General features: G+C 54.9%; 51 non-coding genes across 51 annotated transcripts; 10 read left to right on the forward strand and 41 right to left on the reverse strand.

Moving 5' to 3' along the window:
• Window positions 1-228: 228 nt before the first annotated feature.
• Window positions 229-302, reverse strand: Trnai-aau. Its single transcript has one exon. It is a non-coding gene; the product is annotated as a tRNA-Ile (tRNA).
• A 198-nt stretch (window positions 303-500) lies between these two features.
• On the reverse strand, window positions 501-572 carry Trnae-uuc. Its single transcript has one exon. It is a non-coding gene; the product is annotated as a tRNA-Glu (tRNA).
• A 305-nt stretch (window positions 573-877) lies between these two features.
• Trnam-cau lies at window positions 878-950 on the reverse strand. Its single transcript has one exon. It is a non-coding gene; the product is annotated as a tRNA-Met (tRNA).
• Window positions 951-1,331: 381 nt separating this feature from the next.
• Window positions 1,332-1,402, reverse strand: Trnag-gcc. The gene has a single exon. It is a non-coding gene; the product is annotated as a tRNA-Gly (tRNA).
• Window positions 1,403-1,744: 342 nt separating this feature from the next.
• Trnag-ucc lies at window positions 1,745-1,816 on the forward strand. The gene has a single exon. It is a non-coding gene; the product is annotated as a tRNA-Gly (tRNA).
• Window positions 1,817-2,409: 593 nt separating this feature from the next.
• On the reverse strand, window positions 2,410-2,483 carry Trnai-aau. The gene has a single exon. It is a non-coding gene; the product is annotated as a tRNA-Ile (tRNA).
• A 198-nt stretch (window positions 2,484-2,681) lies between these two features.
• Trnae-uuc lies at window positions 2,682-2,753 on the reverse strand. Its single transcript has one exon. It is a non-coding gene; the product is annotated as a tRNA-Glu (tRNA).
• A 305-nt stretch (window positions 2,754-3,058) lies between these two features.
• Window positions 3,059-3,131, reverse strand: Trnam-cau. Its single transcript has one exon. It is a non-coding gene; the product is annotated as a tRNA-Met (tRNA).
• A 381-nt stretch (window positions 3,132-3,512) lies between these two features.
• Window positions 3,513-3,583, reverse strand: Trnag-gcc. Its single transcript has one exon. It is a non-coding gene; the product is annotated as a tRNA-Gly (tRNA).
• Window positions 3,584-3,925: 342 nt separating this feature from the next.
• Trnag-ucc lies at window positions 3,926-3,997 on the forward strand. Its single transcript has one exon. It is a non-coding gene; the product is annotated as a tRNA-Gly (tRNA).
• A 593-nt stretch (window positions 3,998-4,590) lies between these two features.
• Window positions 4,591-4,664, reverse strand: Trnai-aau. Its single transcript has one exon. It is a non-coding gene; the product is annotated as a tRNA-Ile (tRNA).
• Window positions 4,665-4,862: 198 nt separating this feature from the next.
• On the reverse strand, window positions 4,863-4,934 carry Trnae-uuc. Its single transcript has one exon. It is a non-coding gene; the product is annotated as a tRNA-Glu (tRNA).
• Window positions 4,935-5,239: 305 nt separating this feature from the next.
• On the reverse strand, window positions 5,240-5,312 carry Trnam-cau. The gene has a single exon. It is a non-coding gene; the product is annotated as a tRNA-Met (tRNA).
• A 381-nt stretch (window positions 5,313-5,693) lies between these two features.
• Window positions 5,694-5,764, reverse strand: Trnag-gcc. Its single transcript has one exon. It is a non-coding gene; the product is annotated as a tRNA-Gly (tRNA).
• Window positions 5,765-6,106: 342 nt separating this feature from the next.
• On the forward strand, window positions 6,107-6,178 carry Trnag-ucc. The gene has a single exon. It is a non-coding gene; the product is annotated as a tRNA-Gly (tRNA).
• Window positions 6,179-6,771: 593 nt separating this feature from the next.
• Window positions 6,772-6,845, reverse strand: Trnai-aau. Its single transcript has one exon. It is a non-coding gene; the product is annotated as a tRNA-Ile (tRNA).
• A 198-nt stretch (window positions 6,846-7,043) lies between these two features.
• Trnae-uuc lies at window positions 7,044-7,115 on the reverse strand. The gene has a single exon. It is a non-coding gene; the product is annotated as a tRNA-Glu (tRNA).
• A 305-nt stretch (window positions 7,116-7,420) lies between these two features.
• On the reverse strand, window positions 7,421-7,493 carry Trnam-cau. Its single transcript has one exon. It is a non-coding gene; the product is annotated as a tRNA-Met (tRNA).
• Window positions 7,494-7,874: 381 nt separating this feature from the next.
• On the reverse strand, window positions 7,875-7,945 carry Trnag-ccc. Its single transcript has one exon. It is a non-coding gene; the product is annotated as a tRNA-Gly (tRNA).
• Window positions 7,946-8,287: 342 nt separating this feature from the next.
• On the forward strand, window positions 8,288-8,359 carry Trnag-ucc. Its single transcript has one exon. It is a non-coding gene; the product is annotated as a tRNA-Gly (tRNA).
• A 593-nt stretch (window positions 8,360-8,952) lies between these two features.
• Window positions 8,953-9,026, reverse strand: Trnai-aau. Its single transcript has one exon. It is a non-coding gene; the product is annotated as a tRNA-Ile (tRNA).
• Window positions 9,027-9,224: 198 nt separating this feature from the next.
• Window positions 9,225-9,296, reverse strand: Trnae-uuc. The gene has a single exon. It is a non-coding gene; the product is annotated as a tRNA-Glu (tRNA).
• Window positions 9,297-9,601: 305 nt separating this feature from the next.
• Window positions 9,602-9,674, reverse strand: Trnam-cau. The gene has a single exon. It is a non-coding gene; the product is annotated as a tRNA-Met (tRNA).
• A 381-nt stretch (window positions 9,675-10,055) lies between these two features.
• Trnag-gcc lies at window positions 10,056-10,126 on the reverse strand. The gene has a single exon. It is a non-coding gene; the product is annotated as a tRNA-Gly (tRNA).
• A 342-nt stretch (window positions 10,127-10,468) lies between these two features.
• On the forward strand, window positions 10,469-10,540 carry Trnag-ucc. The gene has a single exon. It is a non-coding gene; the product is annotated as a tRNA-Gly (tRNA).
• Window positions 10,541-11,133: 593 nt separating this feature from the next.
• Window positions 11,134-11,207, reverse strand: Trnai-aau. Its single transcript has one exon. It is a non-coding gene; the product is annotated as a tRNA-Ile (tRNA).
• Window positions 11,208-11,405: 198 nt separating this feature from the next.
• Trnae-uuc lies at window positions 11,406-11,477 on the reverse strand. Its single transcript has one exon. It is a non-coding gene; the product is annotated as a tRNA-Glu (tRNA).
• A 305-nt stretch (window positions 11,478-11,782) lies between these two features.
• Window positions 11,783-11,855, reverse strand: Trnam-cau. Its single transcript has one exon. It is a non-coding gene; the product is annotated as a tRNA-Met (tRNA).
• A 381-nt stretch (window positions 11,856-12,236) lies between these two features.
• Window positions 12,237-12,307, reverse strand: Trnag-ccc. The gene has a single exon. It is a non-coding gene; the product is annotated as a tRNA-Gly (tRNA).
• Window positions 12,308-12,649: 342 nt separating this feature from the next.
• On the forward strand, window positions 12,650-12,721 carry Trnag-ucc. The gene has a single exon. It is a non-coding gene; the product is annotated as a tRNA-Gly (tRNA).
• A 593-nt stretch (window positions 12,722-13,314) lies between these two features.
• On the reverse strand, window positions 13,315-13,388 carry Trnai-aau. Its single transcript has one exon. It is a non-coding gene; the product is annotated as a tRNA-Ile (tRNA).
• Window positions 13,389-13,586: 198 nt separating this feature from the next.
• Trnae-uuc lies at window positions 13,587-13,658 on the reverse strand. The gene has a single exon. It is a non-coding gene; the product is annotated as a tRNA-Glu (tRNA).
• A 305-nt stretch (window positions 13,659-13,963) lies between these two features.
• On the reverse strand, window positions 13,964-14,036 carry Trnam-cau. Its single transcript has one exon. It is a non-coding gene; the product is annotated as a tRNA-Met (tRNA).
• A 381-nt stretch (window positions 14,037-14,417) lies between these two features.
• Window positions 14,418-14,488, reverse strand: Trnag-gcc. Its single transcript has one exon. It is a non-coding gene; the product is annotated as a tRNA-Gly (tRNA).
• Window positions 14,489-14,830: 342 nt separating this feature from the next.
• On the forward strand, window positions 14,831-14,902 carry Trnag-ucc. Its single transcript has one exon. It is a non-coding gene; the product is annotated as a tRNA-Gly (tRNA).
• Window positions 14,903-15,512: 610 nt separating this feature from the next.
• Trnai-aau lies at window positions 15,513-15,586 on the reverse strand. Its single transcript has one exon. It is a non-coding gene; the product is annotated as a tRNA-Ile (tRNA).
• A 198-nt stretch (window positions 15,587-15,784) lies between these two features.
• Trnae-uuc lies at window positions 15,785-15,856 on the reverse strand. Its single transcript has one exon. It is a non-coding gene; the product is annotated as a tRNA-Glu (tRNA).
• Window positions 15,857-16,161: 305 nt separating this feature from the next.
• Window positions 16,162-16,234, reverse strand: Trnam-cau. The gene has a single exon. It is a non-coding gene; the product is annotated as a tRNA-Met (tRNA).
• Window positions 16,235-16,615: 381 nt separating this feature from the next.
• Window positions 16,616-16,686, reverse strand: Trnag-gcc. Its single transcript has one exon. It is a non-coding gene; the product is annotated as a tRNA-Gly (tRNA).
• Window positions 16,687-17,028: 342 nt separating this feature from the next.
• On the forward strand, window positions 17,029-17,100 carry Trnag-ucc. The gene has a single exon. It is a non-coding gene; the product is annotated as a tRNA-Gly (tRNA).
• A 593-nt stretch (window positions 17,101-17,693) lies between these two features.
• Trnai-aau lies at window positions 17,694-17,767 on the reverse strand. Its single transcript has one exon. It is a non-coding gene; the product is annotated as a tRNA-Ile (tRNA).
• Window positions 17,768-17,965: 198 nt separating this feature from the next.
• Trnae-uuc lies at window positions 17,966-18,037 on the reverse strand. The gene has a single exon. It is a non-coding gene; the product is annotated as a tRNA-Glu (tRNA).
• Window positions 18,038-18,342: 305 nt separating this feature from the next.
• On the reverse strand, window positions 18,343-18,415 carry Trnam-cau. The gene has a single exon. It is a non-coding gene; the product is annotated as a tRNA-Met (tRNA).
• Window positions 18,416-18,796: 381 nt separating this feature from the next.
• On the reverse strand, window positions 18,797-18,867 carry Trnag-gcc. Its single transcript has one exon. It is a non-coding gene; the product is annotated as a tRNA-Gly (tRNA).
• A 342-nt stretch (window positions 18,868-19,209) lies between these two features.
• Trnag-ucc lies at window positions 19,210-19,281 on the forward strand. The gene has a single exon. It is a non-coding gene; the product is annotated as a tRNA-Gly (tRNA).
• A 610-nt stretch (window positions 19,282-19,891) lies between these two features.
• Trnai-aau lies at window positions 19,892-19,965 on the reverse strand. The gene has a single exon. It is a non-coding gene; the product is annotated as a tRNA-Ile (tRNA).
• Window positions 19,966-20,163: 198 nt separating this feature from the next.
• Window positions 20,164-20,235, reverse strand: Trnae-uuc. Its single transcript has one exon. It is a non-coding gene; the product is annotated as a tRNA-Glu (tRNA).
• Window positions 20,236-20,540: 305 nt separating this feature from the next.
• Trnam-cau lies at window positions 20,541-20,613 on the reverse strand. Its single transcript has one exon. It is a non-coding gene; the product is annotated as a tRNA-Met (tRNA).
• Window positions 20,614-20,994: 381 nt separating this feature from the next.
• On the reverse strand, window positions 20,995-21,065 carry Trnag-gcc. Its single transcript has one exon. It is a non-coding gene; the product is annotated as a tRNA-Gly (tRNA).
• A 342-nt stretch (window positions 21,066-21,407) lies between these two features.
• Window positions 21,408-21,479, forward strand: Trnag-ucc. Its single transcript has one exon. It is a non-coding gene; the product is annotated as a tRNA-Gly (tRNA).
• A 593-nt stretch (window positions 21,480-22,072) lies between these two features.
• Window positions 22,073-22,146, reverse strand: Trnai-aau. The gene has a single exon. It is a non-coding gene; the product is annotated as a tRNA-Ile (tRNA).
• Window positions 22,147-22,183: the final 37 nt, after the last annotated feature.

Consider the following 22,183-nt stretch of genomic DNA (forward strand, 5'->3'; position numbering starts at 1 on the left):
GCCAAAGTTGTTACGCATCGGCAATCGGACATTTTCTTTCATTTTCTCTTTATCGGTTGAGAACCAGTGTATTCAAGATATTATGGCCATTGCCGAGTGAATGCTGTAGCGCTTCCCGACGAGTCGGGTTCGGATCCTCTGTCAACTTCCACGCAGGGTGATGATCTTCTGGTCATCACACTCGCCAGCTGAAATCGGCGCTGCCTTTTCGTAGTAGTAAAGGAGTAGTGGCCCGTGGGGGGATCGAACCCACGACCTTCGCGTTATTAGCACGACGCTCTAACCAACTGAGCTAACGGGCCTCGGCAGATGCAGTTGCTCAGCCCTACGCTGGAAACAGGTGGCATGAAGCCATACACCATTTCTATGGTCGTCGTGTGTCTGCTTCCCTAGTCTATATTCTGCTGACGGTCACGAAACAGTAGCTATATTGCGAGCAGGACGGGAAACGGCCGCTCGGACAGCTCAAACCTGTCACGATTCGTGTGGAAAAAATTCCGTTCCGGTACCGGGAATCGAACCCGGGCCTCCTGGGTGAAAGCCAGGTATCCTAGCCACTAGACCACACCGGATGCGGCCGTTTCGTTCGACCGTTCGTACGGTCGCTTGTCGCATTTCGTGTCGAGTGCCGCGTCGGCGCCCCTCTCTCTTTGCGAGCATCTTTGCACATAGTGACTGGCAAGGCGCGCACCTCAAACGTCGCAGAGCAATGCTTTTGGCTTCATGCTCTGCTGGGAGAAGAGGAAAAGGGAAGCTGTAAGTAGCAATAACAGGAAGTAAACATTTTCCCGCTGAAGCGTTGAAACGTTGTGGATAACAAACAAGAAATACGTTGGCGCCCTAGCAACAGCACCACCATCAGTCACAGAAAATTAAATGCCCCGGGTGAGGATCGAACTCACGACCTTAAGATTATGAGACTTACGCGCTGCCTACTGCGCTACCGAGGCACGGGTGCACCGCTTGTCCTGCAAACTGGGTAAATGCCGTACCCAATATTAGACGTAGAGACACTGTACTTCCTGGATAACGTGTTCTGTTGCTACACGTGCACTGCCGGCCCAGTTGATTGCGGTGCTGCTGCAGCTGTTGCAACGATAGGCAGCACTCCTTGTCGTTAAAGTTCAGAGCCTCGGAGGCACCCGGACCCGGCAACTTGTGAGGCCAGGCCGACGCTAGTCTGTAGAACATGATGCGAGCGTCCTAGTGGGGACCCGCGAGTGCTGCGTTCTCGGTCCTTCTCAAGGGAAATCCAGCTACACATTCTTGTGGATCGTGCATCTCAAGCGCTCAAGCCACGCGGCAGCATCATCGCGGGAAAAGCAAAATGATGCATCGGCCGGGAATCTAACCCGGGCCGCCCGCGTGGCAGGCGAGCATTCTACCACTGAACCACCGATGCTGGGGCCAGCGGTAACTTGACGCTGCTTCCCGAGCAGATGTCTCAAGGGAAAGTGGGACTGCCGTCAAGCGCCGTAGCATTCTGTGGGAAAGATGCTGCAGACGCTGAATCCTGCACTGCACTGCTTAAAAATGCCGCCAGAACGCGGTCCTCTGCGTACTCTTGCGTCGCCGGCGCCCAACTCTTGCCAAAGGATGCGAAATGTGCGCGGATACGCTGTCCGAATGCGTCTGGATGTGCTCCCCTAGCCTGCCTCGAAATGCGCCTGCCAGGTACGATCACCTTCCGCCGCTGCCGACTGGCGGGAAGCCGACACAGCGCGGACGCGCGGCGCTCGCTTGTGCGGTGGTGGTGTAATGGTCAGCATAGTTGCCTTCCAAGCAGTTGATCCGGGTTCGATTCCCGGCCACCGCAGCAGGCTTTTAATTTCGCGTATGAGTACTTTTGCCACGCGCTCTTAAATTATTGTTTTTTCGCCCTCTTACTCGCTGCATACCAGCCCTTAGTGTGTCTCGACTTGTCTCGACTTTGCTCAGCTGACGCGAGAGCTGACGCTCTCAAATCGGCCTTTATCAAAACGACAAGCACGAGAAACGACTGAGAGAGCTAAGGAGAGGCGAGGCGATGGACACACAGCACGCCCCCTTCATTTCACGGTGGCGTCTCCCTGACCGAATCGGGCTGTAGCTCCGAAAACAAAGGAGAAACAAAAATAGGAAGTAAAAGTGCAAATAGTGCCCTGTGTTCCCATGCGCTCACCCGCCCAAGTACTGACAAGGGCCAAAGTTGTTACGCATCGGCAATCGGACATTTTCTTTCATTTTCTCTTTATCGGTTGAGAACCAGTGTATTCAAGATATTATGGCCATTGCCGAGTGAATGCTGTAGCGCTTCCCGACGAGTCGGGTTCGGATCCTCTGTCAACTTCCACGCAGGGTGATGATCTTCTGGTCATCACACTCGCCAGCTGAAATCGGCGCTGCCTTTTCGTAGTAGTAAAGGAGTAGTGGCCCGTGGGGGGATCGAACCCACGACCTTCGCGTTATTAGCACGACGCTCTAACCAACTGAGCTAACGGGCCTCGGCAGATGCAGTTGCTCAGCCCTACGCTGGAAACAGGTGGCATGAAGCCATACACCATTTCTATGGTCGTCGTGTGTCTGCTTCCCTAGTCTATATTCTGCTGACGGTCACGAAACAGTAGCTATATTGCGAGCAGGACGGGAAACGGCCGCTCGGACAGCTCAAACCTGTCACGATTCGTGTGGAAAAAATTCCGTTCCGGTACCGGGAATCGAACCCGGGCCTCCTGGGTGAAAGCCAGGTATCCTAGCCACTAGACCACACCGGATGCGGCCGTTTCGTTCGACCGTTCGTACGGTCGCTTGTCGCATTTCGTGTCGAGTGCCGCGTCGGCGCCCCTCTCTCTTTGCGAGCATCTTTGCACATAGTGACTGGCAAGGCGCGCACCTCAAACGTCGCAGAGCAATGCTTTTGGCTTCATGCTCTGCTGGGAGAAGAGGAAAAGGGAAGCTGTAAGTAGCAATAACAGGAAGTAAACATTTTCCCGCTGAAGCGTTGAAACGTTGTGGATAACAAACAAGAAATACGTTGGCGCCCTAGCAACAGCACCACCATCAGTCACAGAAAATTAAATGCCCCGGGTGAGGATCGAACTCACGACCTTAAGATTATGAGACTTACGCGCTGCCTACTGCGCTACCGAGGCACGGGTGCACCGCTTGTCCTGCAAACTGGGTAAATGCCGTACCCAATATTAGACGTAGAGACACTGTACTTCCTGGATAACGTGTTCTGTTGCTACACGTGCACTGCCGGCCCAGTTGATTGCGGTGCTGCTGCAGCTGTTGCAACGATAGGCAGCACTCCTTGTCGTTAAAGTTCAGAGCCTCGGAGGCACCCGGACCCGGCAACTTGTGAGGCCAGGCCGACGCTAGTCTGTAGAACATGATGCGAGCGTCCTAGTGGGGACCCGCGAGTGCTGCGTTCTCGGTCCTTCTCAAGGGAAATCCAGCTACACATTCTTGTGGATCGTGCATCTCAAGCGCTCAAGCCACGCGGCAGCATCATCGCGGGAAAAGCAAAATGATGCATCGGCCGGGAATCGAACCCGGGCCGCCCGCGTGGCAGGCGAGCATTCTACCACTGAACCACCGATGCTGGGGCCAGCGGTAACTTGACGCTGCTTCCCGAGCAGATGTCTCAAGGGAAAGTGGGACTGCCGTCAAGCGCCGTAGCATTCTGTGGGAAAGATGCTGCAGACGCTGAATCCTGCACTGCACTGCTTAAAAATGCCGCCAGAACGCGGTCCTCTGCGTACTCTTGCGTCGCCGGCGCCCAACTCTTGCCAAAGGATGCGAAATGTGCGCGGATACGCTGTCCGAATGCGTCTGGATGTGCTCCCCTAGCCTGCCTCGAAATGCGCCTGCCAGGTACGATCACCTTCCGCCGCTGCCGACTGGCGGGAAGCCGACACAGCGCGGACGCGCGGCGCTCGCTTGTGCGGTGGTGGTGTAATGGTCAGCATAGTTGCCTTCCAAGCAGTTGATCCGGGTTCGATTCCCGGCCACCGCAGCAGGCTTTTAATTTCGCGTATGAGTACTTTTGCCACGCGCTCTTAAATTATTGTTTTTTCGCCCTCTTACTCGCTGCATACCAGCCCTTAGTGTGTCTCGACTTGTCTCGACTTTGCTCAGCTGACGCGAGAGCTGACGCTCTCAAATCGGCCTTTATCAAAACGACAAGCACGAGAAACGACTGAGAGAGCTAAGGAGAGGCGAGGCGATGGACACACAGCACGCCCCCTTCATTTCACGGTGGCGTCTCCCTGACCGAATCGGGCTGTAGCTCCGAAAACAAAGGAGAAACAAAAATAGGTAGTAAAAGTGCAAATAGTGCCCTGTGTTCCCATGCGCTCACCCGCCCAAGTACTGACAAGGGCCAAAGTTGTTACGCATCGGCAATCGGACATTTTCTTTCATTTTCTCTTTATCGGTTGAGAACCAGTGTATTCAAGATATTATGGCCATTGCCGAGTGAATGCTGTAGCGCTTCCCGACGAGTCGGGTTCGGATCCTCTGTCAACTTCCACGCAGGGTGATGATCTTCTGGTCATCACACTCGCCAGCTGAAATCGGCGCTGCCTTTTCGTAGTAGTAAAGGAGTAGTGGCCCGTGGGGGGATCGAACCCACGACCTTCGCGTTATTAGCACGACGCTCTAACCAACTGAGCTAACGGGCCTCGGCAGATGCAGTTGCTCAGCCCTACGCTGGAAACAGGTGGCATGAAGCCATACACCATTTCTATGGTCGTCGTGTGTCTGCTTCCCTAGTCTATATTCTGCTGACGGTCACGAAACAGTAGCTATATTGCGAGCAGGACGGGAAACGGCCGCTCGGACAGCTCAAACCTGTCACGATTCGTGTGGAAAAAATTCCGTTCCGGTACCGGGAATCGAACCCGGGCCTCCTGGGTGAAAGCCAGGTATCCTAGCCACTAGACCACACCGGATGCGGCCGTTTCGTTCGACCGTTCGTACGGTCGCTTGTCGCATTTCGTGTCGAGTGCCGCGTCGGCGCCCCTCTCTCTTTGCGAGCATCTTTGCACATAGTGACTGGCAAGGCGCGCACCTCAAACGTCGCAGAGCAATGCTTTTGGCTTCATGCTCTGCTGGGAGAAGAGGAAAAGGGAAGCTGTAAGTAGCAATAACAGGAAGTAAACATTTTCCCGCTGAAGCGTTGAAACGTTGTGGATAACAAACAAGAAATACGTTGGCGCCCTAGCAACAGCACCACCATCAGTCACAGAAAATTAAATGCCCCGGGTGAGGATCGAACTCACGACCTTAAGATTATGAGACTTACGCGCTGCCTACTGCGCTACCGAGGCACGGGTGCACCGCTTGTCCTGCAAACTGGGTAAATGCCGTACCCAATATTAGACGTAGAGACACTGTACTTCCTGGATAACGTGTTCTGTTGCTACACGTGCACTGCCGGCCCAGTTGATTGCGGTGCTGCTGCAGCTGTTGCAACGATAGGCAGCACTCCTTGTCGTTAAAGTTCAGAGCCTCGGAGGCACCCGGACCCGGCAACTTGTGAGGCCAGGCCGACGCTAGTCTGTAGAACATGATGCGAGCGTCCTAGTGGGGACCCGCGAGTGCTGCGTTCTCGGTCCTTCTCAAGGGAAATCCAGCTACACATTCTTGTGGATCGTGCATCTCAAGCGCTCAAGCCACGCGGCAGCATCATCGCGGGAAAAGCAAAATGATGCATCGGCCGGGAATCGAACCCGGGCCGCCCGCGTGGCAGGCGAGCATTCTACCACTGAACCACCGATGCTGGGGCCAGCGGTAACTTGACGCTGCTTCCCGAGCAGATGTCTCAAGGGAAAGTGGGACTGCCGTCAAGCGCCGTAGCATTCTGTGGGAAAGATGCTGCAGACGCTGAATCCTGCACTGCACTGCTTAAAAATGCCGCCAGAACGCGGTCCTCTGCGTACTCTTGCGTCGCCGGCGCCCAACTCTTGCCAAAGGATGCGAAATGTGCGCGGATACGCTGTCCGAATGCGTCTGGATGTGCTCCCCTAGCCTGCCTCGAAATGCGCCTGCCAGGTACGATCACCTTCCGCCGCTGCCGACTGGCGGGAAGCCGACACAGCGCGGACGCGCGGCGCTCGCTTGTGCGGTGGTGGTGTAATGGTCAGCATAGTTGCCTTCCAAGCAGTTGATCCGGGTTCGATTCCCGGCCACCGCAGCAGGCTTTTAATTTCGCGTATGAGTACTTTTGCCACGCGCTCTTAAATTATTGTTTTTTCGCCCTCTTACTCGCTGCATACCAGCCCTTAGTGTGTCTCGACTTGTCTCGACTTTGCTCAGCTGACGCGAGAGCTGACGCTCTCAAATCGGCCTTTATCAAAACGACAAGCACGAGAAACGACTGAGAGAGCTAAGGAGAGGCGAGGCGATGGACACACAGCACGCCCCCTTCATTTCACGGTGGCGTCTCCCTGACCGAATCGGGCTGTAGCTCCGAAAACAAAGGAGAAACAAAAATAGGAAGTAAAAGTGCAAATAGTGCCCTGTGTTCCCATGCGCTCACCCGCCCAAGTACTGACAAGGGCCAAAGTTGTTACGCATCGGCAATCGGACATTTTCTTTCATTTTCTCTTTATCGGTTGAGAACCAGTGTATTCAAGATATTATGGCCATTGCCGAGTGAATGCTGTAGCGCTTCCCGACGAGTCGGGTTCGGATCCTCTGTCAACTTCCACGCAGGGTGATGATCTTCTGGTCATCACACTCGCCAGCTGAAATCGGCGCTGCCTTTTCGTAGTAGTAAAGGAGTAGTGGCCCGTGGGGGGATCGAACCCACGACCTTCGCGTTATTAGCACGACGCTCTAACCAACTGAGCTAACGGGCCTCGGCAGATGCAGTTGCTCAGCCCTACGCTGGAAACAGGTGGCATGAAGCCATACACCATTTCTATGGTCGTCGTGTGTCTGCTTCCCTAGTCTATATTCTGCTGACGGTCACGAAACAGTAGCTATATTGCGAGCAGGACGGGAAACGGCCGCTCGGACAGCTCAAACCTGTCACGATTCGTGTGGAAAAAATTCCGTTCCGGTACCGGGAATCGAACCCGGGCCTCCTGGGTGAAAGCCAGGTATCCTAGCCACTAGACCACACCGGATGCGGCCGTTTCGTTCGACCGTTCGTACGGTCGCTTGTCGCATTTCGTGTCGAGTGCCGCGTCGGCGCCCCTCTCTCTTTGCGAGCATCTTTGCACATAGTGACTGGCAAGGCGCGCACCTCAAACGTCGCAGAGCAATGCTTTTGGCTTCATGCTCTGCTGGGAGAAGAGGAAAAGGGAAGCTGTAAGTAGCAATAACAGGAAGTAAACATTTTCCCGCTGAAGCGTTGAAACGTTGTGGATAACAAACAAGAAATACGTTGGCGCCCTAGCAACAGCACCACCATCAGTCACAGAAAATTAAATGCCCCGGGTGAGGATCGAACTCACGACCTTAAGATTATGAGACTTACGCGCTGCCTACTGCGCTACCGAGGCACGGGTGCACCGCTTGTCCTGCAAACTGGGTAAATGCCGTACCCAATATTAGACGTAGAGACACTGTACTTCCTGGATAACGTGTTCTGTTGCTACACGTGCACTGCCGGCCCAGTTGATTGCGGTGCTGCTGCAGCTGTTGCAACGATAGGCAGCACTCCTTGTCGTTAAAGTTCAGAGCCTCGGAGGCACCCGGACCCGGCAACTTGTGAGGCCAGGCCGACGCTAGTCTGTAGAACATGATGCGAGCGTCCTAGTGGGGACCCGCGAGTGCTGCGTTCTCGGTCCTTCTCAAGGGAAATCCAGCTACACATTCTTGTGGATCGTGCATCTCAAGCGCTCAAGCCACGCGGCAGCATCATCGCGGGAAAAGCAAAATGATGCATCGGCCGGGAATCGAACCCGGGCCGCCCGCGTGGGAGGCGAGCATTCTACCACTGAACCACCGATGCTGGGGCCAGCGGTAACTTGACGCTGCTTCCCGAGCAGATGTCTCAAGGGAAAGTGGGACTGCCGTCAAGCGCCGTAGCATTCTGTGGGAAAGATGCTGCAGACGCTGAATCCTGCACTGCACTGCTTAAAAATGCCGCCAGAACGCGGTCCTCTGCGTACTCTTGCGTCGCCGGCGCCCAACTCTTGCCAAAGGATGCGAAATGTGCGCGGATACGCTGTCCGAATGCGTCTGGATGTGCTCCCCTAGCCTGCCTCGAAATGCGCCTGCCAGGTACGATCACCTTCCGCCGCTGCCGACTGGCGGGAAGCCGACACAGCGCGGACGCGCGGCGCTCGCTTGTGCGGTGGTGGTGTAATGGTCAGCATAGTTGCCTTCCAAGCAGTTGATCCGGGTTCGATTCCCGGCCACCGCAGCAGGCTTTTAATTTCGCGTATGAGTACTTTTGCCACGCGCTCTTAAATTATTGTTTTTTCGCCCTCTTACTCGCTGCATACCAGCCCTTAGTGTGTCTCGACTTGTCTCGACTTTGCTCAGCTGACGCGAGAGCTGACGCTCTCAAATCGGCCTTTATCAAAACGACAAGCACGAGAAACGACTGAGAGAGCTAAGGAGAGGCGAGGCGATGGACACACAGCACGCCCCCTTCATTTCACGGTGGCGTCTCCCTGACCGAATCGGGCTGTAGCTCCGAAAACAAAGGAGAAACAAAAATAGGTAGTAAAAGTGCAAATAGTGCCCTGTGTTCCCATGCGCTCACCCGCCCAAGTACTGACAAGGGCCAAAGTTGTTACGCATCGGCAATCGGACATTTTCTTTCATTTTCTCTTTATCGGTTGAGAACCAGTGTATTCAAGATATTATGGCCATTGCCGAGTGAATGCTGTAGCGCTTCCCGACGAGTCGGGTTCGGATCCTCTGTCAACTTCCACGCAGGGTGATGATCTTCTGGTCATCACACTCGCCAGCTGAAATCGGCGCTGCCTTTTCGTAGTAGTAAAGGAGTAGTGGCCCGTGGGGGGATCGAACCCACGACCTTCGCGTTATTAGCACGACGCTCTAACCAACTGAGCTAACGGGCCTCGGCAGATGCAGTTGCTCAGCCCTACGCTGGAAACAGGTGGCATGAAGCCATACACCATTTCTATGGTCGTCGTGTGTCTGCTTCCCTAGTCTATATTCTGCTGACGGTCACGAAACAGTAGCTATATTGCGAGCAGGACGGGAAACGGCCGCTCGGACAGCTCAAACCTGTCACGATTCGTGTGGAAAAAATTCCGTTCCGGTACCGGGAATCGAACCCGGGCCTCCTGGGTGAAAGCCAGGTATCCTAGCCACTAGACCACACCGGATGCGGCCGTTTCGTTCGACCGTTCGTACGGTCGCTTGTCGCATTTCGTGTCGAGTGCCGCGTCGGCGCCCCTCTCTCTTTGCGAGCATCTTTGCACATAGTGACTGGCAAGGCGCGCACCTCAAACGTCGCAGAGCAATGCTTTTGGCTTCATGCTCTGCTGGGAGAAGAGGAAAAGGGAAGCTGTAAGTAGCAATAACAGGAAGTAAACATTTTCCCGCTGAAGCGTTGAAACGTTGTGGATAACAAACAAGAAATACGTTGGCGCCCTAGCAACAGCACCACCATCAGTCACAGAAAATTAAATGCCCCGGGTGAGGATCGAACTCACGACCTTAAGATTATGAGACTTACGCGCTGCCTACTGCGCTACCGAGGCACGGGTGCACCGCTTGTCCTGCAAACTGGGTAAATGCCGTACCCAATATTAGACGTAGAGACACTGTACTTCCTGGATAACGTGTTCTGTTGCTACACGTGCACTGCCGGCCCAGTTGATTGCGGTGCTGCTGCAGCTGTTGCAACGATAGGCAGCACTCCTTGTCGTTAAAGTTCAGAGCCTCGGAGGCACCCGGACCCGGCAACTTGTGAGGCCAGGCCGACGCTAGTCTGTAGAACATGATGCGAGCGTCCTAGTGGGGACCCGCGAGTGCTGCGTTCTCGGTCCTTCTCAAGGGAAATCCAGCTACACATTCTTGTGGATCGTGCATCTCAAGCGCTCAAGCCACGCGGCAGCATCATCGCGGGAAAAGCAAAATGATGCATCGGCCGGGAATCGAACCCGGGCCGCCCGCGTGGCAGGCGAGCATTCTACCACTGAACCACCGATGCTGGGGCCAGCGGTAACTTGACGCTGCTTCCCGAGCAGATGTCTCAAGGGAAAGTGGGACTGCCGTCAAGCGCCGTAGCATTCTGTGGGAAAGATGCTGCAGACGCTGAATCCTGCACTGCACTGCTTAAAAATGCCGCCAGAACGCGGTCCTCTGCGTACTCTTGCGTCGCCGGCGCCCAACTCTTGCCAAAGGATGCGAAATGTGCGCGGATACGCTGTCCGAATGCGTCTGGATGTGCTCCCCTAGCCTGCCTCGAAATGCGCCTGCCAGGTACGATCACCTTCCGCCGCTGCCGACTGGCGGGAAGCCGACACAGCGCGGACGCGCGGCGCTCGCTTGTGCGGTGGTGGTGTAATGGTCAGCATAGTTGCCTTCCAAGCAGTTGATCCGGGTTCGATTCCCGGCCACCGCAGCAGGCTTTTAATTTCGCGTATGAGTACTTTTGCCACGCGCTCTTAAATTATTGTTTTTTCGCCCTCTTACTCGCTGCATACCAGCCCTTAGTGTGTCTCGACTTGTCTCGACTTTGCTCAGCTGACGCGAGAGCTGACGCTCTCAAATCGGCCTTTATCAAAACGACAAGCACGAGAAACGACTGAGAGAGCTAAGGAGAGGCGAGGCGATGGACACACAGCACGCCCCCTTCATTTCACGGTGGCGTCTCCCTGACCGAATCGGGCTGTAGCTCCGAAAACAAAGGAGAAACAAAAATAGGTAGTAAAAGTGCAAATAGTGCCCTGTGTTCCCATGCGCTCACCCGCCCAAGTACTGACAAGGGCCAAAGTTGTTACGCATCGGCAATCGGACATTTTCTTTCATTTTCTCTTTATCGGTTGAGAACCAGTGTATTCAAGATATTATGGCCATTGCCGAGTGAATGCTGTAGCGCTTCCCGACGAGTCGGGTTCGGATCCTCTGTCAACTTCCACGCAGGGTGATGATCTTCTGGTCATCACACTCGCCAGCTGAAATCGGCGCTGCCTTTTCGAGGTAGTAAAGGAGTAGTGGCCCGTGGGGGGATCGAACCCACGACCTTCGCGTTATTAGCACGACGCTCTAACCAACTGAGCTAACGGGCCTCGGCAGATGCAATTGCTCAGCCCTACGCTGGAAACAGGTGGCATGAAGCCATACACCATTTCTATGGTCGTCGTGTGTCTGCTTCCCTAGTCTATATTCTGCTGACGGTCACGAAACAGTAGCTATATTGCGAGCAGGACGGGAAACGGCCGCTCGGACAGCTCAAACCTGTCACGATTCGTGTGGAAAAAATTCCGTTCCGGTACCGGGAATCGAACCCGGGCCTCCTGGGTGAAAGCCAGGTATCCTAGCCACTAGACCACACCGGATGCGGCCGTTTCGTTCGACCGTTCGTACGGTCGCTTGTCGCATTTCGTGTCGAGTGCCGCGTCGGCGCCCCTCTCTCTTTGCGAGCATCTTTGCACATAGTGACTGGCAAGGCGCGCACCTCAAACGTCGCAGAGCAATGCTTTTGGCTTCATGCTCTGCTGGGAGAAGAGGAAAAGGGAAGCTGTAAGTAGCAATAACAGGAAGTAAACATTTTCCCGCTGAAGCGTTGAAACGTTGTGGATAACAAACAAGAAATACGTTGGCGCCCTAGCAACAGCACCACCATCAGTCACAGAAAATTAAATGCCCCGGGTGAGGATCGAACTCACGACCTTAAGATTATGAGACTTACGCGCTGCCTACTGCGCTACCGAGGCACGGGTGCACCGCTTGTCCTGCAAACTGGGTAAATGCCGTACCCAATATTAGACGTAGAGACACTGTACTTCCTGGATAACGTGTTCTGTTGCTACACGTGCACTGCCGGCCCAGTTGATTGCGGTGCTGCTGCAGCTGTTGCAACGATAGGCAGCACTCCTTGTCGTTAAAGTTCAGAGCCTCGGAGGCACCCGGACCCGGCAACTTGTGAGGCCAGGCCGACGCTAGTCTGTAGAACATGATGCGAGCGTCCTAGTGGGGACCCGCGAGTGCTGCGTTCTCGGTCCTTCTCAAGGGAAATCCAGCTACACATTCTTGTGGATCGTGCATCTCAAGCGCTCAAGCCACGCGGCAGCATCATCGCGGGAAAAGCAAAATGATGCATCGGCCGGGAATCGAACCCGGGCCGCCCGCGTGGGAGGCGAGCATTCTACCACTGAACCACCGATGCTGGGGCCAGCGGTAACTTGACGCTGCTTCCCGAGCAGATGTCTCAAGGGAAAGTGGGACTGCCGTCAAGCGCCGTAGCATTCTGTGGGAAAGATGCTGCAGACGCTGAATCCTGCACTGCACTGCTTAAAAATGCCGCCAGAACGCGGTCCTCTGCGTACTCTTGCGTCGCCGGCGCCCAACTCTTGCCAAAGGATGCGAAATGTGCGCGGATACGCTGTCCGAATGCGTCTGGATGTGCTCCCCTAGCCTGCCTCGAAATGCGCCTGCCAGGTACGATCACCTTCCGCCGCTGCCGACTGGCGGGAAGCCGACACAGCGCGGACGCGCGGCGCTCGCTTGTGCGGTGGTGGTGTAATGGTCAGCATAGTTGCCTTCCAAGCAGTTGATCCGGGTTCGATTCCCGGCCACCGCAGCAGGCTTTTAATTTCGCGTATGAGTACTTTTGCCACGCGCTCTTAAATTATTGTTTTTTCGCCCTCTTACTCGCTGCATACCAGCCCTTAGTGTGTCTCGACTTGTCTCGACTTTGCTCAGCTGACGCGAGAGCTGACGCTCTCAAATCGGCCTTTATCAAAACGACAAGCACGAGAAACGACTGAGAGAGCTAAGGAGAGGCGAGGCGATGGACACACAGCACGCCCCCTTCATTTCACGGTGGCGTCTCCCTGACCGAATCGGGCTGTAGCTCCGAAAACAAAGGAGAAACAAAAATAGGTAGTAAAAGTGCAAATAGTGCCCTGTGTTCCCATGCGCTCACCCGCCCAAGTACTGACAAGGGCCAAAGTTGTTACGCATCGGCAATCGGACATTTTCTTTCATTTTCTCTTTATCGGTTGAGAACCAGTGTATTCAAGATATTATGGCCATTGCCGAGTGAATGCTGTAGCGCTTCCCGACGAGTCGGGTTCGGATCCTCTGTCAACTTCCACGCAGGGTGATGATCTTCTGGTCATCACACTCGCCAGCTGAAATCGGCGCTGCCTTTTCGTAGTAGTAAAGGAGTAGTGGCCCGTGGGGGGATCGAACCCACGACCTTCGCGTTATTAGCACGACGCTCTAACCAACTGAGCTAACGGGCCTCGGCAGATGCAGTTGCTCAGCCCTACGCTGGAAACAGGTGGCATGAAGCCATACACCATTTCTATGGTCGTCGTGTGTCTGCTTCCCTAGTCTATATTCTGCTGACGGTCACGAAACAGTAGCTATATTGCGAGCAGGACGGGAAACGGCCGCTCGGACAGCTCAAACCTGTCACGATTCGTGTGGAAAAAATTCCGTTCCGGTACCGGGAATCGAACCCGGGCCTCCTGGGTGAAAGCCAGGTATCCTAGCCACTAGACCACACCGGATGCGGCCGTTTCGTTCGACCGTTCGTACGGTCGCTTGTCGCATTTCGTGTCGAGTGCCGCGTCGGCGCCCCTCTCTCTTTGCGAGCATCTTTGCACATAGTGACTGGCAAGGCGCGCACCTCAAACGTCGCAGAGCAATGCTTTTGGCTTCATGCTCTGCTGGGAGAAGAGGAAAAGGGAAGCTGTAAGTAGCAATAACAGGAAGTAAACATTTTCCCGCTGAAGCGTTGAAACGTTGTGGATAACAAACAAGAAATACGTTGGCGCCCTAGCAACAGCACCACCATCAGTCACAGAAAATTAAATGCCCCGGGTGAGGATCGAACTCACGACCTTAAGATTATGAGACTTACGCGCTGCCTACTGCGCTACCGAGGCACGGGTGCACCGCTTGTCCTGCAAACTGGGTAAATGCCGTACCCAATATTAGACGTAGAGACACTGTACTTCCTGGATAACGTGTTCTGTTGCTACACGTGCACTGCCGGCCCAGTTGATTGCGGTGCTGCTGCAGCTGTTGCAACGATAGGCAGCACTCCTTGTCGTTAAAGTTCAGAGCCTCGGAGGCACCCGGACCCGGCAACTTGTGAGGCCAGGCCGACGCTAGTCTGTAGAACATGATGCGAGCGTCCTAGTGGGGACCCGCGAGTGCTGCGTTCTCGGTCCTTCTCAAGGGAAATCCAGCTACACATTCTTGTGGATCGTGCATCTCAAGCGCTCAAGCCACGCGGCAGCATCATCGCGGGAAAAGCAAAATGATGCATCGGCCGGGAATCGAACCCGGGCCGCCCGCGTGGCAGGCGAGCATTCTACCACTGAACCACCGATGCTGGGGCCAGCGGTAACTTGACGCTGCTTCCCGAGCAGATGTCTCAAGGGAAAGTGGGACTGCCGTCAAGCGCCGTAGCATTCTGTGGGAAAGATGCTGCAGACGCTGAATCCTGCACTGCACTGCTTAAAAATGCCGCCAGAACGCGGTCCTCTGCGTACTCTTGCGTCGCCGGCGCCCAACTCTTGCCAAAGGATGCGAAATGTGCGCGGATACGCTGTCCGAATGCGTCTGGATGTGCTCCCCTAGCCTGCCTCGAAATGCGCCTGCCAGGTACGATCACCTTCCGCCGCTGCCGACTGGCGGGAAGCCGACACAGCGCGGACGCGCGGCGCTCGCTTGTGCGGTGGTGGTGTAATGGTCAGCATAGTTGCCTTCCAAGCAGTTGATCCGGGTTCGATTCCCGGCCACCGCAGCAGGCTTTTAATTTCGCGTATGAGTACTTTTGCCACGCGCTCTTAAATTATTGTTTTTTCGCCCTCTTACTCGCTGCATACCAGCCCTTAGTGTGTCTCGACTTGTCTCGTGTCTCGACTTGTCTCGACTTTGCTCAGCTGACGCGAGAGCTGACGCTCTCAAATCGGCCTTTATCAAAACGACAAGCACGAGAAACGACTGAGAGAGCTAAGGAGAGGCGAGGCGATGGACACACAGCACGCCCCCTTCATTTCACGGTGGCGTCTCCCTGACCGAATCGGGCTGTAGCTCCGAAAACAAAGGAGAAACAAAAATAGGTAGTAAAAGTGCAAATAGTGCCCTGTGTTCCCATGCGCTCACCCGCCCAAGTACTGACAAGGGCCAAAGTTGTTACGCATCGGCAATCGGACATTTTCTTTCATTTTCTCTTTATCGGTTGAGAACCAGTGTATTCAAGATATTATGGCCATTGCCGAGTGAATGCTGTAGCGCTTCCCGACGAGTCGGGTTCGGATCCTCTGTCAACTTCCACGCAGGGTGATGATCTTCTGGTCATCACACTCGCCAGCTGAAATCGGCGCTGCCTTTTCGTAGTAGTAAAGGAGTAGTGGCCCGTGGGGGGATCGAACCCACGACCTTCGCGTTATTAGCACGACGCTCTAACCAACTGAGCTAACGGGCCTCGGCAGATGCAGTTGCTCAGCCCTACGCTGGAAACAGGTGGCATGAAGCCATACACCATTTCTATGGTCGTCGTGTGTCTGCTTCCCTAGTCTATATTCTGCTGACGGTCACGAAACAGTAGCTATATTGCGAGCAGGACGGGAAACGGCCGCTCGGACAGCTCAAACCTGTCACGATTCGTGTGGAAAAAATTCCGTTCCGGTACCGGGAATCGAACCCGGGCCTCCTGGGTGAAAGCCAGGTATCCTAGCCACTAGACCACACCGGATGCGGCCGTTTCGTTCGACCGTTCGTACGGTCGCTTGTCGCATTTCGTGTCGAGTGCCGCGTCGGCGCCCCTCTCTCTTTGCGAGCATCTTTGCACATAGTGACTGGCAAGGCGCGCACCTCAAACGTCGCAGAGCAATGCTTTTGGCTTCATGCTCTGCTGGGAGAAGAGGAAAAGGGAAGCTGTAAGTAGCAATAACAGGAAGTAAACATTTTCCCGCTGAAGCGTTGAAACGTTGTGGATAACAAACAAGAAATACGTTGGCGCCCTAGCAACAGCACCACCATCAGTCACAGAAAATTAAATGCCCCGGGTGAGGATCGAACTCACGACCTTAAGATTATGAGACTTACGCGCTGCCTACTGCGCTACCGAGGCACGGGTGCACCGCTTGTCCTGCAAACTGGGTAAATGCCGTACCCAATATTAGACGTAGAGACACTGTACTTCCTGGATAACGTGTTCTGTTGCTACACGTGCACTGCCGGCCCAGTTGATTGCGGTGCTGCTGCAGCTGTTGCAACGATAGGCAGCACTCCTTGTCGTTAAAGTTCAGAGCCTCGGAGGCACCCGGACCCGGCAACTTGTGAGGCCAGGCCGACGCTAGTCTGTAGAACATGATGCGAGCGTCCTAGTGGGGACCCGCGAGTGCTGCGTTCTCGGTCCTTCTCAAGGGAAATCCAGCTACACATTCTTGTGGATCGTGCATCTCAAGCGCTCAAGCCACGCGGCAGCATCATCGCGGGAAAAGCAAAATGATGCATCGGCCGGGAATCGAACCCGGGCCGCCCGCGTGGCAGGCGAGCATTCTACCACTGAACCACCGATGCTGGGGCCAGCGGTAACTTGACGCTGCTTCCCGAGCAGATGTCTCAAGGGAAAGTGGGACTGCCGTCAAGCGCCGTAGCATTCTGTGGGAAAGATGCTGCAGACGCTGAATCCTGCACTGCACTGCTTAAAAATGCCGCCAGAACGCGGTCCTCTGCGTACTCTTGCGTCGCCGGCGCCCAACTCTTGCCAAAGGATGCGAAATGTGCGCGGATACGCTGTCCGAATGCGTCTGGATGTGCTCCCCTAGCCTGCCTCGAAATGCGCCTGCCAGGTACGATCACCTTCCGCCGCTGCCGACTGGCGGGAAGCCGACACAGCGCGGACGCGCGGCGCTCGCTTGTGCGGTGGTGGTGTAATGGTCAGCATAGTTGCCTTCCAAGCAGTTGATCCGGGTTCGATTCCCGGCCACCGCATCAGGCTTTTAATTTCGCGTATGAGTACTTTTGCCACGCGCTCTTAAATTATTGTTTTTTCGCCCTCTTACTCGCTGCATACCAGCCCTTAGTGTGTCTCGACTTGTCTCGACTTTGCTCAGCTGACGCGAGAGCTGACGCTCTCAAATCGGCCTTTATCAAAACGACAAGCACGAGAAACGACTGAGAGAGCTAAGGAGAGGCGAGGCGATGGACACACAGCACGCCCCCTTCATTTCACGGTGGCGTCTCCCTGACCGAATCGGGCTGTAGCTCCGAAAACAAAGGAGAAACAAAAATAGGTAGTAAAAGTGCAAATAGTGCCCTGTGTTCCCATGCGCTCACCCGCCCAAGTACTGACAAGGGCCAAAGTTGTTACGCATCGGCAATCGGACATTTTCTTTCATTTTCTCTTTATCGGTTGAGAACCAGTGTATTCAAGATATTATGGCCATTGCCGAGTGAATGCTGTAGCGCTTCCCGACGAGTCGGGTTCGGATCCTCTGTCAACTTCCACGCAGGGTGATGATCTTCTGGTCATCACACTCGCCAGCTGAAATCGGCGCTGCCTTTTCGTAGTAGTAAAGGAGTAGTGGCCCGTGGGGGGATCGAACCCACGACCTTCGCGTTATTAGCACGACGCTCTAACCAACTGAGCTAACGGGCCTCGGCAGATGCAGTTGCTCAGCCCTACGCTGGAAACAGGTGGCATGAAGCCATACACCATTTCTATGGTCGTCGTGTGTCTGCTTCCCTAGTCTATATTCTGCTGACGGTCACGAAACAGTAGCTATATTGCGAGCAGGACGGGAAACGGCCGCTCGGACAGCTCAAACCTGTCACGATTCGTGTGGAAAAAATTCCGTTCCGGTACCGGGAATCGAACCCGGGCCTCCTGGGTGAAAGCCAGGTATCCTAGCCACTAGACCACACCGGATGCGGCCGTTTCGTTCGACCGTTCGTACGGTCGCTTGTCGCATTTCGTGTCGAGTGCCGCGTCGGCGCCCCTCTCTCTTTGCGAGCATCTTTGCACATAGTGACTGGCAAGGCGCGCACCTCAAACGTCGCAGAGCAATGCTTTTGGCTTCATGCTCTGCTGGGAGAAGAGGAAAAGGGAAGCTGTAAGTAGCAATAACAGGAAGTAAACATTTTCCCGCTGAAGCGTTGAAACGTTGTGGATAACAAACAAGAAATACGTTGGCGCCCTAGCAACAGCACCACCATCAGTCACAGAAAATTAAATGCCCCGGGTGAGGATCGAACTCACGACCTTAAGATTATGAGACTTACGCGCTGCCTACTGCGCTACCGAGGCACGGGTGCACCGCTTGTCCTGCAAACTGGGTAAATGCCGTACCCAATATTAGACGTAGAGACACTGTACTTCCTGGATAACGTGTTCTGTTGCTACACGTGCACTGCCGGCCCAGTTGATTGCGGTGCTGCTGCAGCTGTTGCAACGATAGGCAGCACTCCTTGTCGTTAAAGTTCAGAGCCTCGGAGGCACCCGGACCCGGCAACTTGTGAGGCCAGGCCGACGCTAGTCTGTAGAACATGATGCGAGCGTCCTAGTGGGGACCCGCGAGTGCTGCGTTCTCGGTCCTTCTCAAGGGAAATCCAGCTACACATTCTTGTGGATCGTGCATCTCAAGCGCTCAAGCCACGCGGCAGCATCATCGCGGGAAAAGCAAAATGATGCATCGGCCGGGAATCGAACCCGGGCCGCCCGCGTGGCAGGCGAGCATTCTACCACTGAACCACCGATGCTGGGGCCAGCGGTAACTTGACGCTGCTTCCCGAGCAGATGTCTCAAGGGAAAGTGGGACTGCCGTCAAGCGCCGTAGCATTCTGTGGGAAAGATGCTGCAGACGCTGAATCCTGCACTGCACTGCTTAAAAATGCCGCCAGAACGCGGTCCTCTGCGTACTCTTGCGTCGCCGGCGCCCAACTCTTGCCAAAGGATGCGAAATGTGCGCGGATACGCTGTCCGAATGCGTCTGGATGTGCTCCCCTAGCCTGCCTCGAAATGCGCCTGCCAGGTACGATCACCTTCCGCCGCTGCCGACTGGCGGGAAGCCGACACAGCGCGGACGCGCGGCGCTCGCTTGTGCGGTGGTGGTGTAATGGTCAGCATAGTTGCCTTCCAAGCAGTTGATCCGGGTTCGATTCCCGGCCACCGCAGCAGGCTTTTAATTTCGCGTATGAGTACTTTTGCCACGCGCTCTTAAATTATTGTTTTTTCGCCCTCTTACTCGCTGCATACCAGCCCTTAGTGTGTCTCGACTTGTCTCGTGTCTCGACTTGTCTCGACTTTGCTCAGCTGACGCGAGAGCTGACGCTCTCAAATCGGCCTTTATCAAAACGACAAGCACGAGAAACGACTGAGAGAGCTAAGGAGAGGCGAGGCGATGGACACACAGCACGCCCCCTTCATTTCACGGTGGCGTCTCCCTGACCGAATCGGGCTGTAGCTCCGAAAACAAAGGAGAAACAAAAATAGGTAGTAAAAGTGCAAATAGTGCCCTGTGTTCCCATGCGCTCACCCGCCCAAGTACTGACAAGGGCCAAAGTTGTTACGCATCGGCAATCGGACATTTTCTTTCATTTTCTCTTTATCGGTTGAGAACCAGTGTATTCAAGATATTATGGCCATTGCCGAGTGAATGCTGTAGCGCTTCCCGACGAGTCGGGTTCGGATCCTCTGTCAACTTCCACGCAGGGTGATGATCTTCTGGTCATCACACTCGCCAGCTGAAATCGGCGCTGCCTTTTCGTAGTAGTAAAGGAGTAGTGGCCCGTGGGGGGATCGAACCCACGACCTTCGCGTTATTAGCACGACGCTCTAACCAACTGAGCTAACGGGCCTCGGCAGATGCAGTTGCTCAGCCCTACGCTGGAAACAGGTGGCATGAAGCCATACACCATTTCTATGGTCGTCGTGTGTCTGCTTCCCTAGTCTATATTCTGCTGACGGTCACGAAACAGTAGCTATATTGCGAGCAGGACGGGAAACGGCCGCTCGGACAGCTCAAACCTGTCACGATTCGTGTGGAAAAAATTCCGTTCCGGTACCGGGAATCGAACCCGGGCCTCCTGGGTGAAAGCCAGGTATCCTAGCCACTAGACCACACCGGATGCGGCCGTTTCGTTCGACCGTTCGTACGGTCGCTTGTCGCATTTCGTGTCGAGTGCCGCGTCGGCGCCCCTCTCTCTTTGCGAGCATCTTTGCACATAGTGACTGGCAAGGCGCGCACCTCAAACGTCGCAGAGCAATGCTTTTGGCTTCATGCTCTGCTGGGAGAAGAGGAAAAGGGAAGCTGTAAGTAGCAATAACAGGAAGTAAACATTTTCCCGCTGAAGCGTTGAAACGTTGTGGATAACAAACAAGAAATACGTTGGCGCCCTAGCAACAGCACCACCATCAGTCACAGAAAATTAAATGCCCCGGGTGAGGATCGAACTCACGACCTTAAGATTATGAGACTTACGCGCTGCCTACTGCGCTACCGAGGCACGGGTGCACCGCTTGTCCTGCAAACTGGGTAAATGCCGTACCCAATATTAGACGTAGAGACACTGTACTTCCTGGATAACGTGTTCTGTTGCTACACGTGCACTGCCGGCCCAGTTGATTGCGGTGCTGCTGCAGCTGTTGCAACGATAGGCAGCACTCCTTGTCGTTAAAGTTCAGAGCCTCGGAGGCACCCGGACCCGGCAACTTGTGAGGCCAGGCCGACGCTAGTCTGTAGAACATGATGCGAGCGTCCTAGTGGGGACCCGCGAGTGCTGCGTTCTCGGTCCTTCTCAAGGGAAATCCAGCTACACATTCTTGTGGATCGTGCATCTCAAGCGCTCAAGCCACGCGGCAGCATCATCGCGGGAAAAGCAAAATGATGCATCGGCCGGGAATCGAACCCGGGCCGCCCGCGTGGCAGGCGAGCATTCTACCACTGAACCACCGATGCTGGGGCCAGCGGTAACTTGACGCTGCTTCCCGAGCAGATGTCTCAAGGGAAAGTGGGACTGCCGTCAAGCGCCGTAGCATTCTGTGGGAAAGATGCTGCAGACGCTGAATCCTGCACTGCACTGCTTAAAAATGCCGCCAGAACGCGGTCCTCTGCGTACTCTTGCGTCGCCGGCGCCCAACTCTTGCCAAAGGATGCGAAATGTGCGCGGATACGCTGTCCGAATGCGTCTGGATGTGCTCCCCTAGCCTGCCTCGAAATGCGCCTGCCAGGTACGATCACCTTCCGCCGCTGCCGACTGGCGGGAAGCCGACACAGCGCGGACGCGCGGCGCTCGCTTGTGCGGTGGTGGTGTAATGGTCAGCATAGTTGCCTTCCAAGCAGTTGATCCGGGTTCGATTCCCGGCCACCGCATCAGGCTTTTAATTTCGCGTATGAGTACTTTTGCCACGCGCTCTTAAATTATTGTTTTTTCGCCCTCTTACTCGCTGCATACCAGCCCTTAGTGTGTCTCGACTTGTCTCGACTTTGCTCAGCTGACGCGAGAGCTGACGCTCTCAAATCGGCCTTTATCAAAACGACAAGCACGAGAAACGACTGAGAGAGCTAAGGAGAGGCGAGGCGATGGACACACAGCACGCCCCCTTCATTTCACGGTGGCGTCTCCCTGACCGAATCGGGCTGTAGCTCCGAAAACAAAGGAGAAACAAAAATAGGTAGTAAAAGTGCAAATAGTGCCCTGTGTTCCCATGCGCTCACCCGCCCAAGTACTGACAAGGGCCAAAGTTGTTACGCATCGGCAATCGGACATTTTCTTTCATTTTCTCTTTATCGGTTGAGAACCAGTGTATTCAAGATATTATGGCCATTGCCGAGTGAATGCTGTAGCGCTTCCCGACGAGTCGGGTTCGGATCCTCTGTCAACTTCCACGCAGGGTGATGATCTTCTGGTCATCACACTCGCCAGCTGAAATCGGCGCTGCCTTTTCGTAGTAGTAAAGGAGTAGTGGCCCGTGGGGGGATCGAACCCACGACCTTCGCGTTATTAGCACGACGCTCTAACCAACTGAGCTAACGGGCCTCGGCAGATGCAGTTGCTCAGCCCTACGCTGGAAACA

Source organism: Schistocerca piceifrons, chromosome 2 (assembly GCF_021461385.2).
Source record: "Schistocerca piceifrons isolate TAMUIC-IGC-003096 chromosome 2, iqSchPice1.1, whole genome shotgun sequence".
NCBI lineage: Eukaryota > Metazoa > Arthropoda > Insecta > Orthoptera > Acrididae > Schistocerca > Schistocerca piceifrons.